Genomic DNA, 6,607 nt, shown 5'->3' with positions numbered 1-6,607 from the left:
CTAAATCAAGTAGCAACTGGCCGACGTCAGGATGTACCCTCGCGTATTTCATATTCGGCGGATATGAACATTTTGGGGTTATGTCTCAATTCCGGAGGGCGAGCCCGGTGATCATTTGTCTTTTAGGTCAATGAGTTCAGTCTGTTTGTATCTGAACTAGGGATTAGTCCGTGTTGGGAATTAATATACAAATTTGCAATATTTTTCGAGCATTCATTTTATCAGCATTTTCTTAATTATTATATAGATTGATAGTAATCATGCATTTTAAAGTGAAAGTAATGTAAAGCCCCGAAGGCACTAAATATTGTGTTTCATAATTTATTTAACTTAAATCGTATAATTATATTATTGAACTTATTTAGCAACCATTTATTGATGAAACTGTTATACGAATTTGATACGAATGTTGAATATGATGCGTATATAACATTTAATTTTAAATTTAACATTAACATTGATTTTATTTGAATACTCGAAGTACTACAAGACTACTAATAGCTACAACATAAGCGCGAAATCATAAAAATTGTTGCTGTTAAATCCTCCATTAAAAAATATTTAATCACGTTTACGTGTTCGAGGAATTTTCGTTATAATTCACAAATATAAAGGGCTTGAAGTAAATTGTGAATCTCAAAGTTTCCGTTAAAATTGATAAATAAAGCTTTGGACAGATGAATGCACCAAGCATTACTTATGAGAATACAATCTATCGATAGGAATAAAGTGAGCCTTAAGTAATCACTGGATTAATAGGTTTCTGGCATAAACAAACAGATGAAATGATAGCATAAATATTCATTACGTAAAATTTTTTGAAAATCCATATAAAAACTATTTAATTTAATGTGATTCATTGTAATGTTAATAAGGGTAAACGCAATATGAGAGCTTAGAATCACTCAATCCGTTTTTTTTTTCAATTTCTTTTTCCCATGTCCTCAAATTTGCTTGTTGTAAAGGACGATGAGAGGGCTTTATTATTTTACTCTTTATATTTTGTGTAACTATTGTCTATGCTGAGGTTGTCGTCCTATTGCTGTTACCCATAGTCTCTTTTTAATTTTTTAAACAGGCTATACACAGACTAGCCGTGGTCCGTGAGATGTGCGATTCATATTGTGTCACCAACATCATGTCACTTGAGTGCAGATTAACTAAATGAGCAGGCTGCCTGGGACTAATTATTATGATTATGCATTTGTCACTACTAATTTTGTATAATATTGAATAACGATATTTTTTAAACGAGCGCAGAGCATACGAAATAGTTTCTTGCGTCGATTCATATCTTTCAGAGTGCTATTTATTTCTGATGCGGTGGATTAATTAGCGTCAAAAATAATTCTAAAGCAATCAAACTTTAAGTTGTGTTTATAAAAAGTAAATTTAATTATAAATAATTCAAAAAAATTTAATGTTACGTTATTATTAACGTGTTGAGTTTGAAATCGCAAACTGGATACTAAGAACTATAAGCAAATGAATTTGGCAAAAAAATAGCAGATACTTAATGTTGATGGTGATAATTTAGAAAGAAAAAAAAAGAATCAATTTGAAAACAATACAATCACTGTAATGTCCCCTGCGGTGAAAACGGTTATCCCTTTTCCAATCCCAGACGTTGCCAAATCTTTAAAGTAACGAGCAAAAAAAGGAATTAATCAACTGCCCTTTTTACTTAACTTACTGAGGAACAAATTGAAGATATCATTGTTGAACATATGAATTATGAACGTTCAGTTCGATTAAGTTGTCTCGCGCCCTTTTTTCGTAAAAAAGGAAAAAATGAATATTGCGGGCCGGAAATATTAGCGAGTAACGGCTAGGTTATTTCCGCACAATAAATCGCCGCCCAATCAAAGAAACCTCCTCGCTGTGTCGCCGTATATCTTTATTAATGCCATACTTTACTTTATTGGTCTTTTTTATCGCTTGCCATATCATCGCTTTGTTAATTGTCTGCTTTTTATTAATACAATTTAATAAATCTTTATCTAATCCAACAGAATTTATAAACTCAAAGAATCTTTTTTAAATAAGTTCTATAATATGATGATTCTTATGTAGCTTACATAATTTATATCCCTAGATTCACTCTGACACCGGCGAAAACGTCGAAAAAAGTAGCAGCAAACAGTGGGCCTCTATTTTAAGCAACGCACGCACACTAAAACAAAGTCACTGACATATCGCGAGTGTAAGACGTAGCTGTCATGCACACTAAAGTAATAAACCTGGAATGTTGTGATGCGTTGCCTAAGAGCAAGAGGCTCCATCTAGAGTATAAATTATCTAATAAATTCTTCTTTCGTAATGTCACATTGCATGATGTCTTCAAAGATCGTCGACTTTCAACTATAACGTAATGTGCTTCATGGTTCAGTAGATACCTATTTATTCGATGAAATGCTAATATAAAATAAAAGTAAAAGTTAGTAGACTTGTAAGAAATTGGTGCTAAATGTTGTAGTTAAACAGAGTTTTACCTGTCGCCTGCTATATAAAGGGGAAGCTAAATCAAATAATCAATAATGAACGACGGCGACTTACTTGTGCTCGTCGCTCGGCTGATGCTTACTTACTTTTACTTAACAATGTTTTGGTTAAAGTTTCTAATATTTGAGACGATGCTATATAATATTATATTCTTACATGTGTGTAAGGGCGAAAATTAATATATAAATTGGATGAATTTCATATGCTTATAATATATAATCTTAATATACCAGTAGATAATAAATAATTATTTATGTAAATAATCATTTTTTAAAGTGAGAATTTGTTTGGCCGCTTTGCGCGCTTTTTGTTTGGGGAAATACTTTTGGGTTCGCGTCATCGACATGCTCATGATTGGCGCACGCGATAAATAAATAAAAAAAAATATATAATATAGTAAGACACTTTTGAGATGGGTGAAATCTCGCGAGTTCGCGTCACCGATATGCTTAAAGCAGTATATCTGTAGCTATACAGCTGACGTATTGTGAAACATTAGTGTTGTGTTTATACAGTGCATAGTTGAAATTGTGTTAATATTTGATTATTATATTATTGAAAATAAGAATAATTTTAAATAATTTAATAAGAATATTTTTTTTCTTTAAATTGCTTTTAAGCGACATTAAGTTCAAAACAAACCTTTAATTAGCCAATGCTTGGACCGTAAGTAATTATAAAGGTTAAATATGCGTAAAATTATTAGGAGTTATATCAAAACAAAAAAAAAATGGAATGAGAGTGTATCGTCGACAAGGCCGTGTATACATTTCATCCCAATTTCTACACAATTTTTAGCCTCTGCTATCCATGGAATAGTATTAATTATCAGTAATGTACGTCCCCTCGGTATCTTCAAAGAGCGCACAATACTTAATATCACCACCATCTGCAGATGTACTGACCTACTATATTTTTTGATTTGGCTATTTTTAATAAGTATAAGTATATTATAATAGGACGAATCAATTACCAAATTATAATTAGTAAAACTATAGAAAATTATAATAAAAGCATGAGATATAACAATAGTTTATAAATTTATTAATATAATAATGATTTAAGTTATACTACTTTAAGCGCGTTTAGGACTATCGCGATGAGTTGAATCTAAAAAGTGGTTTGATTCCTGTACACTATTATTAAGTGTGTATTCTCTAAAGTAACTATACTATAATATGTGGTCAATCAATAAAGTATTTCTGTCAGTTCGGTCCACCACCACCAAGCGTTTTCATCGCGATTTCCGTCGTTTTGATACATCTGAATTGAGACATCTATATTGACGTGTTTCCGGCCACTGCACCCCGCTGATTGTTGTGAAAGAGCTGTCAAACGTCAATTAATGAGGCCACAAATAGCCACCAGATATCTATTGCTAAAGGACCAGTAAATTGTTTGCAATAAATTGTCATCGTACTGTGTAAAATACATTAAGTTTAAAAGTGTGGCACGAGTTTGTATCGAGGTAAGGACTCCCCTGGAGCCGACCACCACAGTTGATGCGTGAGTCAGCAGAGAGCTAATGGTCATTTGGTTTGTTGGGACATGATTAATTGTTCTTATCAAAACGCGTCCGAGCCGAACCAGCTGATGGCTCTATGATGAGAGCCGATCTTGTTAATAGAGTAAGATTGCCATTAGCGAGGAATAGTATGGACATTACTACAACTGTCAATTATATATTCTTCACTACTATTTAAGCTTAGATTATTTATTGATCTAGATAGACTGTAAAAGCTGTGAAAGCGTTAACCTCTATTTTGAGCAACGCACGAGCGTAAGACGTAGCTAAACGCACGTACACTAAGGTAATAAACCTTGCCTCTTTTCATCGGTTGTCTAGCAGCAAGAGGCTCTATCTACACGAATAAATTATCTATGTAAGTTTTTAAGGTATTATACTTCTTTTGGCGTGTTAAGGAAAAATTATTAGAGAGAAATTTTACGATGCGAGCGTACATCGACACCCTAAGTGGACAACTTGACCACCTGACGTTACTTGGTCATTAGACTATTTATATCTTACTTCACACTGAATATACTACTTTGTACCGCGCACTCGGTTTAGAAATCATCCAACATAACTCCAGCAAGACTTAAAAATATAATACGACATCAATTAACGACTAAATGTCTCGTAACATAGGGGTAGGTAGTTAGATAGGCACAGAATTTTATACAACCAAGCGTTACGCAATAGTTTATAAAACAATTGGCACTTGTAGAGAGTGCCGATAAAAGTCAAAACTTAGAACTATAAGTATTTAAAAAAAACTACGTTTAAAAAAACCGACTTCAAAAACTGAAAAGCATCGAATAACTAAAAATTTAATTTAATATACCTTTGCCTTTAATATTAATAAAATGCTATTATTTATATGTGCTACCTATTGATAGGTTTTAAGTCGGTGCCAGCCCTTAATAATATTAAACTTAATATTATAAACAGCTTACTTATTCTAATTATTAAGGTTGTCTGGCCACGCGTGTCTATCCGCTGGGGTTGTTTTGTTCTACAGTCTAGACGAAGCTATCCCGCTCAAAGTCACGCGTGGCGAGTGTAGGTACTTACACATGGTACATTTGGATTGGCACCGACTTCAAAGCTATCAATATGTAGCACATATACAAATAATAGTATTTTATTAATATTAAAGGTAAAGGTGTATTAAATTAAATTTTTGGTTATTTGATACTTTTCAGTTTTTGAAGTCGGCTTTTTTAAACGTAATTTTTTTATTTTTTACATTTTAGTGTCATTTAATAATTATAATATATAATCAACCTGAATGAAAAAAAGCCGTACACAAAAAACAATTATAACATCAAGGTAAACAAAATTTTTCATTATAAATGTTCATAAAATGAAAACTACTGGGCCAAACTATTTAAAATTTTTATGGGACCAAATGGCATCTATTCTGCATCGAACTTAAGAAAAATTACGTTCTTAGGATCATAAAAAAAACCGATCGAATTGGTAACCTCCTCCTTTTGAAGTCGTTTTAAAATTTGATATTTCATAATGCTTAAAAACAATTATAGTATTAATTTCTATTTATTTTTAATAATATAATAATCAAACACAAACACGATCTCAATTACTATGCACAGTATAAACACAGCACTAATATAGCACAATACGGCAGCTGTGTAGCTACAGATATACTGCTATAAGCAAATGCTTACACTGAAATAGTGAGGCAAACTCATGAGATTTGACCCATCCAAAAAGTGTCTTAATATATTATATATTTATTTTTTGAATTATTTATCTATCGCGTGCGCCCATCATGAGCATGTGGGTGAAGCGAACACAAAACATTTTGCCCTACTAAAAAGTGCCAAAAGCGGCTAAACAAGTTTTCACTTCAAAAACATTAATGAGAAAATTTTGTGGAAATAGGATGACTACGGGAGGTCCGGTCCGTTGTCAAAAACAATCTGTTCCTGTAACTTCACCCAACAGCGTGTCCACTTAATGTCCACACTTACTGTGGTCCATATCTATACTATTATCTATTTACAATTATAAAAATAAACTGAATATGATTAATCTCCGTCGATTGTTTGATTCATTGAAACTCGGAAGCCGTTTTTTTTACAGTGGAGAGCCCTTTAAGAAACGAAGGCAATACTTATAATTGGTTCTATTATGTGTTGCCACCGGAAAGGAGACCCACGTCAATGTATCGCGCCTTAAAGAGATTTGTGATTTGAGAATAGCCAATGGCATTGTGATGTGACCAGACAGTCTGTCGCCAATATTCTGTCACAAAACATTAGATACATGGCTCTGGTTCTTACCACAGTCTAATGTTCATTTTGAATTTACTAACATAGGCGTTAATAAGGCTGTATCATTGTGTATGTGTAGGTACTGCTAATTACTAAAACAATCGGAAAAGTATATAAAATACTTTGAATTATTATAGCTCTTGTGGTTGTTTTTAAATTAATTTCCTTTTTTTTTACAGGCTCGAGTAAATGACATTTGAGTATTTTTGTTGCATCACATCACATAGATTGTAATAAAAATAATTTGTCAAATGATGTAGTAATAATAATTTTATAAATATCTGGTTATATGAGAAAAAATCTG

Source organism: Leptidea sinapis, chromosome 31 (assembly GCF_905404315.1).
Source record: "Leptidea sinapis chromosome 31, ilLepSina1.1, whole genome shotgun sequence".
NCBI classification, from domain to species: domain Eukaryota; kingdom Metazoa; phylum Arthropoda; class Insecta; order Lepidoptera; family Pieridae; genus Leptidea; species Leptidea sinapis.
Note: the sequence above shows the minus strand (reverse complement) of the source record.